Below are 11,445 nucleotides of genomic sequence, written 5' to 3'. Positions count from 1 at the left end.
ATAGGACGTAAATTGGACCTTAATGGGACGTAAATGGGACCTTAATCGGGCGTAAATTGGACCTTAACCGGACGTAAATTGGACTTTAATAGGACGTAAATTGGACCTTAATCGGACGTAAATGGGACCTTAATCGGACGTAAATTGGACCTTAATCGGACGTAAATTGGACCTTAATCGGACGTAAATTGGACCTTAATCGGACGTAAATTGGACCTTAATAGGACGTAAATTGGACCTTAATCGGACGTAAATGGGACCTTAATCGGACGTAAATTGGACCGTAATCGGAAGTAAATTGGACCTTAACCGGACGTTCTAGGGGACGTGAATTGGACCTTAACAGGACGTCCAATTTTGGTCCAAATGCCACGTTACCAAACGCCCAATGGAGGTCCACTTAACATCCGAAGGGACGTTCGGTGGACGTCAATTGGGCCTTCATAGGACGTCCCAGTTTGGTCCAATGTCTTGCTGCCGAACATCCATCTAATGTCGTGGGAAATAAAAAATATATTTTTTAAGGAACTTATATTACATCTTATATTAAATTACAATTATTGGATATTACATTATTTACATTAAATTACAATACACTTCTCCAAGAAATTATCGCACCACCTTAAATATGGGGTATTTTTTATGTCTCGTATTTCCTAAACCTGTTGTTTCATCTAAGTGATTTTTTTATAATATTATAGCCTAGGCCAGCGGTTCTCAACCTTTTTTACTCAACGACGCACTAACGTACTCCTTACAGATTTGCGACACCCTTATATGTACAAATTTTTGCTAGTGGTAGGTAAGAACAGATGAATATATTAAAAAGATATACAGTGCGTAAATCGTTCAGCTGGACATAGGGAACATACATTGTATATATTTAGATACATAAATACATACATTGTATTATATTAAGATAATTGTGGCAACTTCGCTCTCTCAATGACAATATAGTATATAGTTGTTAGCATTAGGGCATTAACCTCAAAATTGACAATTAATTTTGGGTGACACAAATAAACGTCAAAACATGACATTGTAGTAGAACTATTTTTGACCTAATGGGAAAACTGAGTCTGTTTAATTTGGAAATTAATTTTTAAAGATATTTTAAAAATTAAAGTAAAATTATTAATTCATCAGTCAAAATCTTTGTTTTTGATTTATTTATAGACTACCTTGCATTCTTCAATATTCCTTTTGGGCATACTTGTAAGCAAGTTTTCATTAATAACAATATCTTACCGTTGCCTTCCATATATATCTTGAAATCCATATTGTATATTAAGCATAATTTACATTCATTCAAGAGAAATTCTGATTTACATGCATACTCAACTAGGAATGCCAATCAGTTTGTTACTGTTGGTCACAAACTATCCAAATTTGAGAAGTCCACAGATTATGTGGGGGTCAGGCTATATAATCATCTTCCAAATGAAGTTAGATCTTTGCATCCGGTGAAATTCAAAAGAGTTGTGAAAAGTATACTATGTAAACATGCATTCTACAGTGTAGAAGAATACTTAGCAACTAGATTGCTGTTATGAGTTCTGTCTAATATTAATAATTTTCATATTTATCAATGTACATTATGTTAAATCTAAAATTTAAGTGTATGTATAGGTATTTGATTATGTGTCTGTGACTATATTGTGTTGTATATCTGACGTGTATATCCATCTTTATGATGGCAGCTGTAAAGCTATACCAATAAAGTATTCTATTCTATTCTATTCATTCAAAATCACTCATTCTATTCGTTCTAACAGCTCTATTGCACCAGAAACTCGTACTCGAACAGAAGTTTCACCTAACACAGGTTGGCGCAGTTGCCACAATGATCTCAATGTATAATCCCTATGTTCAGCAGAACGATTTACGTACTGTATATTAAAAACAGTTACAGTCGGAAAAATGAAAGAATACCCATGAACGATCACATCAATCACTTATTTTGTATTTGCTATCTTTTTCTATAACAAACGTTTGTTATTTATAGAAAAAGACAGCAAATACAAAATAAGTGATTGATGTGATCGTTCATGGGTATTCTTTCATTTTTCCGACTGTAGAGAGGAAACAATTACGGATTGGCACTTTATTGATTGGTATAACGTGGTATATACCTAATAGTTAAAAAAATGGTTGAATGCATGATTGGTATATTATAACAAGTAAAAAAATATAAATAAAAATATCGTATTCGTAAATCTCGCAACACACCTGATAGGTTCTTCCGGCACACCAGTGTGTCGCGACACGGTGGTTGAGAACTGCTGGCCTAGGCTATAGGTTACCTCCTTAAGCTTGTCATGCACAGGGAGCTATGCTGTAATATATGTACATTATATCATATCGCTCTCTATAGTAATGAGTGAGCCTGCAGACAGAAAACAAATGGTTCCATATGTGCAGGCTCACTCATTACTATAGAGTGCGATGTGATATAATATATATTACAGTATAGCTCCCCGTGCATGACAAGCATAAGGAGGTACTTAACCTATAGCCTAGGGCCTAGGCTAGAATATTATAAAAAAATCACTTAGATGCAACAACAGGTTTAGGAAATTCGAGACATCAAAAATGCCCAATTTTTAAGGTGGTGCGTAATCGGCTGTATATACAGGGTGTAACAAAAATACACGTCATAAATTAAATCACATATTCTGGGACCAAAAATAGTTTGAATGAACCTACAGTCGGAAAAATGAAAGAATACCCATGAACGAACATATAAAATACGCTGTATTTTCCTGTCAGCGTGTCACAAAGAAAATTGTCCAGTGCAAGTACATGTAACAATAATTATTACATGTACTTGCGCTGGCCAATTTTTTGTGTGACACGGTGACAGGAAAATACAGCGTGTTTTATATGTTCATTCATGGGTATTCTTTCATTTTTCCTACTGTAACTTACCTTAGTACAAATATGCACATAAAAAAAGTTACAGCCCTTTGAAATTACAAAATGAAAATCGATTTTTTTGATTATATCGAAAACTATTAGCGATTTTTTATTGAAAATGGACATGTGGCAGTATTATGGCAGGAATATCTTAAAGAAAAATTATGGTGAAATTTGTGCACCCCATAAAAATTTTATGGGGGTTTTGATCCCTTAGATCCTCCCAAACTTTTGTGTATGTTCCAATTCAATTTTATTATTGTGGTACCATTAGTTAAATTCAATATTTTTGTTTCTTAGTATTTTTCAGATAATGCAGTTTTTATCGAGTTGCGACTTCTTTTTTAACATGTCTACATAAAAATTTTATGGGGGTTTTGTTCCTTTAAACCCCCCAAATGTTTGTGTACGTTCCAATTAAACTATTACTGAGGTACCATTAGTTAAACAGAATGTTTTTAAAACTTTTTTGCCTCTTTGTATTTTTTCGATAAGGCACATTTTATCGAGATCTGGCTTCTTTTTTAATATGGTTCAAAATATCCCTAAAAATGTAAAGCATAAATAAGTCTGCATATTATTACCAAGTCTCCATAATCGTACTTAACCATATACAAATATGTGGTGGATTTGACAAATATTCAAAATATTTCGATAAAAATTGACTTTTCGAAAAAGTAATAAGAGGCAAAAAAGTTTTTAAAACGTTGTGTTTAAATGGTACTACAATAATAATTAAATTGAAACGTGCACAAAAGTTTGGGGGGGTTTAAAGGAACAAAACCCCCATAAAATTTTTATGGGGTGTCCAAATTTTACTATAGTTTTTTCGTAAGATACTGCTGCCATAATAATGCCACATGTCCATTTTCAATAAAAAATCTCTAATAGTTTTCGATATATTGGAAAAAATCACTTCATCTTGTAACTTCAAATGAATGATAAAGGCACAGAGACTTAGATGGCGAGGTCACATTGAAAGGATGCCAAACACGAGGACTCCAAAAATGGTACTAAACTACACTACAGCTTCAAGAAAGAGAAGAGGAAGGCCGAAAAATAGATGGAAGCAAGAGGTCGAAAAAGATTTGGAAAGAATGGTGCTACAGGGTCAGAAAAGAAAAATGAATAACAGGAAGGAATGGAGAAAAATCACATATCAAGCCAGAGAAGATCTCAGTACATAAAGAAACGTGAAAATGAAGAAAAAAAACAAACTTTTCAAGCCATGGGCCTCTAAGACCCTTGGTGCTATTATATATATATATAACTTCAAAGGGCTGTAACTTTTCTTGTGTGCACATTTGTACTAAGGTAAGTTAGGTCCAATCAAACTATTTTTGGTCCCAGAATATGTGATTAAATTTATGACCTGTATTTTTGTTACACCCTGTATATATCTACATACTTCGTCTAATTTACTAACTGTTGCGCGTCATCCGCGTCGTAGCCTGTGAGGTTGCATGATACCAACACGAAATATTTAGGCGGTAGGTGTGTTCTTTTTTAGAATCACTTTGCTGAGTACACTGGAATTACCGCCACTAGACATGTTTTATTATATACGCCTAGAAATAATATTTGAAGATTTCTATTAATGTTAACCTAAAGAAATACACAATAATATGTTTCATTTAATTTGTATAAATGGATTATAAAGCGTTTTTATGAAGCAGATTTGTTCGGATCACACTGTAACTGTAATCGAACGAAGGTGACATTTTAGAATAAATTGGTAACATTTATTTGACAGTTACGGTGATGACACTTCATATTTGTTTATATTCTTTACTATAAGTATCTGTTTTATTTATTATATTTACTGTTTTTATTATTTACTTTACTATAAAAAGATCCTCTACTATAAAAATATAAATTTCACCTAATTTTATAACGACTTGGAATAATCGAGGTATCTGACAACTTTTTTAGTTGTTATTGTAGACATACTTATACAAAGAAACCTACCGGCTTTTTGCCAAGAGTTCGGAGCCGTTTTTTAATTATTAACAATGCAGTGCAAAAACTCTTGCACTGCAAATCTTAGAAGATTATAACTTAATTCTTGTTCTCTATTTCTTAAGTTTTTACTTATTTACATTGAATATTAATTTGTTTTGTTGTATAATCCACGTTTACAATAATTATGTGACATTTTTGATTTAAAATGGATTCAGGATCTTTTTATACTTTGGCAACTATGTCAACTTAGATCTCTGGCGTAGATAATGACATGCAACAGTAAGTAAATTAGATGGACTGTAGGTTATATTTGGTTCTTGGGACATCAAAGTATATTTTTTAGACATTCTTAGTCACTGATGTGACATACCTCCGATTTGTTTTTTCATGAGTTTTGTAAGAGAGACTAAAAACTTTTTTTATAGTCACCTCCTGTTTTCATATATTTTTTGACATGTTTTGTAGTAAATTCAACTATCTATTTACTACAAAACATGTGAAAGCAGATGATCCTAAAAATGGTTTTTCATCTCCTACAAAATTCATGAAAAAGCAGATAGGAGAATTATTGTACATTACAATTCTCTGATGTTTGGGAAAAAGGGCTTAAGTCAGAATTGCACATCGATAATGTTTTGATGATTTCTACAGTACTGTAGTAGATTCTACTGTACATACAGTTTACATCTACAACAGTTTTTTTCTGGTCCAGAAATCATCAAAACATTATCAATGTGCAATTCAGTCCTTTTTGCCAAACATAAAAAAACAATCTGGTCATAACTGACCAATGAGCAATTTTAATTTAGCCTAAATTACTACTGTTTCTTAAAATGAAGAGCTTACCCCATAGCGTCTCTTATCTAATCTAACAAGATCGTGCACTATTCTAACATACACAGGCACAGCACACAAGCACTATGCTCCATTTTTCACTATCACCTATCACTCAAACTAGTTCAAAAGGATTTGTCCTCTTCAATCTTCTAGTTTGCCCAGTAGTATCGAGGAGCTGGATTTCCTCGATATTCTTGAACTCATGAAGTTGATGCTCGTGACCCTGCTATCTTCTTGATATTTGTTGATAATGTAATAACTTATTATGCATGGACAATGTGGACTTTCTTCCAACTAGCCAATACACTTTTTATATCTCTCTTTTGCCTTTCATAGCCACAAGGCTATACATTTCCTTCTTGGTTTTTTTTTGTAGGCCACTTTCAGCTGATTCTAAAAAAAATTAAAATGAACGGTAATTTTTCTATTCTTTACAATTAAAAATCAAAAGAAATAGGTACCTATTTACAGGTAATAATATGCATGTATAAATGATTCGTTTCATAAAGAATAAAGAAAATTGAAAACGGATTTTATAATACTTACAAAATTGTTTAAACAAGAGATCTAGCCAGTGCCCAGAGCAAAAACTAGCAGACAGTACAGCAAAAAAGCCACTAATTTCCATTTCCCACACCCCCTTATCGATGCATTTTTTTCCAATCAAAATTTTTACTTTTTTACTAAATTTTTAGGTTATCGGTTATGTTATGAAAATGAAATGTGATGACCAACGACCACGAGACGCTACATAGATACTCGCGCGGCAAATTTGAAAATGAACGCAAATTACAAGTACAATAAATGGCCTCTCTTAAAATCTTGTAATGGAAAATTTTACCCCTCCAGGAAGACATTGTACTATGTTCATAGAATATCTTGTGGTAACTTTCCACCCATAATTTAATCAGATAGATGTTCACGGAATAGAACGGTAGTACCTACATTCCTGGAATGTTTTGTGTTGTTAGGATTAAACTTTTATTTTATTTATTCTTGAAAATTTCCTATTGTTAAACATTGTAACCAATAATTTACAAATAAGATTTTCATTACATTACATAAAATCAAAAACATTTTTTGGATATTAAACTATATAGTTTGTTTATAATTGTAATAATTGTATATACAATTTTGAATTAAGATTTAATCTTTTCGATTTAAACTACAGTAAAACCTGTGTTACCGGCCCCCTGCAAACACCGGCCACCTGTACTAACGGTCAGTTTAAAAATTCCCCAAACCAATTACAGTAAAACCTGTCAGTAACGGCCACTAAAAATGAAAAAGCTATTGGCCGATATAGAAAGGTGACCGGTATTGCCAGTTTTTGTAGTCTAGATATAATTGGTTTGGGGAATATTTAAACTGGCCGTTAGTACAGGTGGCCGATTTTATCAGGTGGCCAGTAACACAAGTTTTACTGTATATCTAGACTACAAAAACTGGCAATAACGGCCACCTTTCTATATCGGCCAATAGTTCTTTCATTTTAGTGGCCGTTACTGACAGGTTTGACTGTATTTCATTAACGTAAAGTTAACGCGTAAGTTAATATTTTATTGAATTATTTTGCTATTTGATCCCGTAATTGGTATAATGTGTCCAATATAATATATACGCGTTCATAAAACGTCCGTATTTCGTCCAGTATGGACGTCCAAAGGACGTCCATATTTATTCCGTCCGAAGGACGTCCAACGTCGGACGTCCAAAGGACGTCCATATTTATTCCTTCCGAAGGACGTCCAAAATGGGACGTCCAAAGGACGTCCGTTTATAGTCCATGGACGTAAGGACCAAAAATGGACCTATTTTGGACGTCCAAAGGACGTCGTGTGCTATTAGGGAAAGTGAATTCAATTTGGGTAAACCGTGTAATTTCGCCTTTACGGTAAAAAACCATGAAATCATCACTGTTAAGTAAACCTAATTAATATCAAATAATGTTGATTACTTCATACAATCAGTCCGTAATTATCATTTTTATCATCAGTGGGAAACAAATTTCCATAACTCATCCATACAATTTAAAATCCGTAATGTTAAGCCCCACTCAGACACATTGGCAACATCGCTATAGCCTTATTTACATCATGATGTTTTGGAAGTGACATAACATTATTTTGATTTCGGTTATTTTTGATCCAATATTTCTTCATGTTTTTGTGTTAAAATCACATGCTTTTATTGTTTAGGCTTAAAGTCACATTAATTTGTGTCCAGTTAATTAAAATTTTGTGATTTACTCTAATTAAATTGATTTGTGAAGTGCAGTTTTATTATCCGGTAAGACATTTTAATGTAAACATACACTTGACAACAGATTGCTAGATAAAATAGTCAGGATTTATTTATTATTTTATATCTATTTGTCTACAACTTATTTTAGAGTCTAGCAGTTATTAGAAAAATGTAATGAATGTAATACTTTTTTTATATTTAGTGTAAATATAAATATAAAATTTAGTATAAATATAATTATTTCCTGATCTATCCATAAAAATTTGACTTACTGAATAGATTATATAATATAAAAAAGAAAAATTAACATTGCGTTTATTGCTTTAACACGTTGACGGACAGAACTTCTATAGACATCTAATTTCCATTGATGATTGATCTATTGTGACACAACCTCTATAGATATCATTTTTAACCCTTAACTGGTCCGGTACTGTAGTAGTAGCGTAACTGGTCAGGCGTCGTCTGGGAAACTACTGTTTTCAAGAAAGCAAAACAACACTCAAAAATAATTTTTTTATTCAGAATAAATATATATTTATATAAAAGTGAACGTATTAGATTTGGGCGTTATTTGGGTTAAGAAAAAAATATTAAAATAAAACTGAAATCTGATTTTGACCGTGCGATGGTTAAAATCTACATAGTGGCTGGAGCAATCATATGGAATCTTTCTCCCTTCACCACTTGAAACATTCGGTGAAGGGACAAAGATTCCATCTGATTGCTCGAGCCACTATGTAAATTTCAACCATCGTACATTCAAAATTCTTATAGTTTGCCTGTACAGAGAAAAATGCCTGTATTTAGGGTAGGCATTTCTTTCTAATCGGAGGGGTTTATCCAATGGCATTGAGTTTGTTTACCATGTGATTTTTCCAGTGCCACCAATTTGATAAACCTCGCCTATTAGAAAGAGATCCCTACCATAAATACAAACTTTTTCTCTATCACACTGGTCACAAAGTTTTAGATTGCAGTGAGCAGTCTAGGTGTTATTATGTCTATGGGTCTAACTGTTTAGGTTTTATGTGTACCCGATAGTGAGTGGTTGGCCTTAGGATTGAAATATCAACTGTATATTGTGTAATATCAACTGGTGTTTCTCAGAACAGTCACAATATGCTCAAAATTTTTTTTTGTCAAGTACAGTAAAACTAATTTGGCTGCAACCGTGACGAGAAGAGGTAACAGACATTCGTTTATGCGCTACAAGTGACGTTGAGGGTTTTTGTAACTCTATTTACCTGTAAATAAGTCTCACAGTAGATTCTCTGTAATTGTACCTTTTTTGCTTAAAGTTTAATCCAATATAGGCAAGTGTCCTATTCATAAATCATTATTTATAGAAAATTTTATTTTGTTTTCGATCATTAAAATTTTTTTAAACTTCAACAAAAATTTACCTAGACATTTTAGGTTTTAGCAAACTGAATAATTTTTGTCCTATATATTTCCAATATCATTTCAATAAAAAAAATTATAAACATCAGATAAATTGGCTGACTGCCTTTATTTATTTATTTATACTGCTCATTTACAGCAATGATGCCAATTATAAATGCACAGTTGGTCAATACAAGGTAATAAGAACATACAATAATTTATACAATACAATAAAATAAATGCATGTTAAAACAATAAATAAGGGTATCACAGTTTATGTAGAATAGTACTCCTTTTCATATTATATAGGTCAAGGTCTTCACTCACGATAAAATCGTTCATTGCCATTAAGCAGTTTGCCATGGGGGAGTTTGTATATTCTGGAGTTATTTTAAATAAAGTGTGTCTACATCTAAGTCTTTGGTCTGGTACATTAAAATTTATAAATGAAAGAATCGTAGGAGAGTCTATGATTTGATAAACTCGAGGATAAACTATATTAAATATGAAAATGATTTGGGCATTTCTACGTCTTTCGCTCAATAACACAGTGTCAAAAAGCATTCTCTGCTAGTTATAGGAAACCTTAAAAGGATAAATCCCAAATTTCCTCAGATATAAAGACCTCAAAAATTTCTTCTGAATCCTCTCTATCATATCACAATGTGATATGGTGGAGGGACTCCATATGGTACAACAATATTCGAGTTTTGACCTCACATATGCATTAAAAAGCTTAGTGTTGTAGTGTCACAATAAAATTCTTTACTGGATCTTAGGATAAAGCCTAACTGTCTATAGCAATCATTAGTTAGTTTGAGAATGTGCTCATTAAAGGAAAAGTTGCTAGTGAATAACACCCCTAGATCTCTGATTTTTGTTAACCTTTCAAGTTTTACTTCGTTAATAAAATAATCTCTTCTTATGATTTCTCGCTTTCTAGAAAAAGTCAATAGTTTACATTTTGACTCATTTAAGTTCAAATCATTATTTTTACAGAATGTGGATATACCTCGAATATCTTGTTGTAAATTAATACAGTCATGTTCGTTTTTTATTGTAAGAAATAATTTTAAATCGTTTGCAAATAGAAGAAACTTGGCAAATTTTATATAATCGGTGATGTCATTTATGAACATAACAAAAAGTAAAGGCCCAAGGATGGAACCTTGCGGTACACCTGACCTGGTTATAAAACTGTCTGAGTAGCAGTTCCCAAATTTGACTACATTAGTACGGTTGGTAAGGTAAGATTCAAAAAATTTTATAAGCTTGTCAGAAAGTGCATATGACCTCAGTTTTTTTGAGTAGTACTTGAGTACCTTCATTAATAGTACTGAATGATTTACTCTATCAAAGGCTTTTGCTAAATCAGTAAAGATAACATCAACTTAAGAATTATTTATGGATGAAGCAATATAGTGACTGAAAATGCACAGATTTGTTTGAGTTGATTTTTTGTTTATGAAACCATGTTGTTCTTCCATTAAAGTTTTTGAAACATGAGTATACAGTCTATTGTACATAATTTTTTCCAAGATTTTTGAAAGAGAAGGCAATACTGTTATAGGATGATGATTTGATATTAAACTCGTATTTCCAGATTTGTGGATAGGAGTTATTCTACCTGCCTTAAGCGCATCCGGAAACATGCTTGTCTCTAAACATTTATTAAATATCATTTGTAGGGGATGTAACAGAACTTCTGAATACGCCTTAAACAGGTAAGAAGGAATCCCATCCACACCTATAGCTGCACTACTTTTTAAAGACTTAATTGCAATATTGATTTCTTCTAGAGTTATACAATCAACACGTAATTGTTCAAGTCCATATTTCTTGTAGGAGTCTGTTATTATTAAATTAGTGTTAGAATGTATAGATTCAAAATAATGTGCAAACGCATTCGCTATATCACTTTCAGTTTCGTAACATTCATCTTCATGTTTATATTTATATGCAAGTGTTGAATTTGATCTTTTCCCTTTTAGGTATTGGCAAAACTCTTTAGGACTATTATTTATATTACCTTCAATATTTTGAATATATTCTCTATAACATTTTTTAATAAGTTTTTTAACATCTTTCCTAACTTCATAA

General features: G+C 32.3%; 1 protein-coding gene and 1 long non-coding RNA gene across 2 annotated transcripts in view; one reads left to right on the top strand and one right to left on the bottom strand.

The window, feature by feature from the left end:
* Positions 1-3,756: 3,756 nt before the first annotated feature.
* On the bottom strand, positions 3,757-6,581 carry LOC126881341 (uncharacterized). The gene is made up of 2 exons (XR_007696805.1): positions 6,262-6,581; positions 3,757-6,108 (listed from the first exon to the last, which is right to left on the bottom strand). It is a non-coding gene; the product is annotated as an uncharacterized LOC126881341 (long non-coding RNA).
* A 1,238-nt stretch (positions 6,582-7,819) lies between these two features.
* LOC114333439 (putative tricarboxylate transport protein, mitochondrial) overlaps positions 7,820-11,445 on the top strand; it is an 88,850-nt gene continuing 85,224 nt past the window's right edge. The window contains exon 1 of the mRNA XM_028283309.2: positions 7,820-8,004. The gene's annotated coding sequence lies outside the window, so the exon portion shown is untranslated. The remainder of the gene's footprint in view (positions 8,005-11,445) is intronic.

This window comes from Diabrotica virgifera, chromosome 3, assembly GCF_917563875.1.
Source record: "Diabrotica virgifera virgifera chromosome 3, PGI_DIABVI_V3a".
Lineage (NCBI taxonomy): Eukaryota > Metazoa > Arthropoda > Insecta > Coleoptera > Chrysomelidae > Diabrotica > Diabrotica virgifera.
Note: the sequence above shows the minus strand (reverse complement) of the source record. Positions and strands in the feature narration are given on the sequence as shown.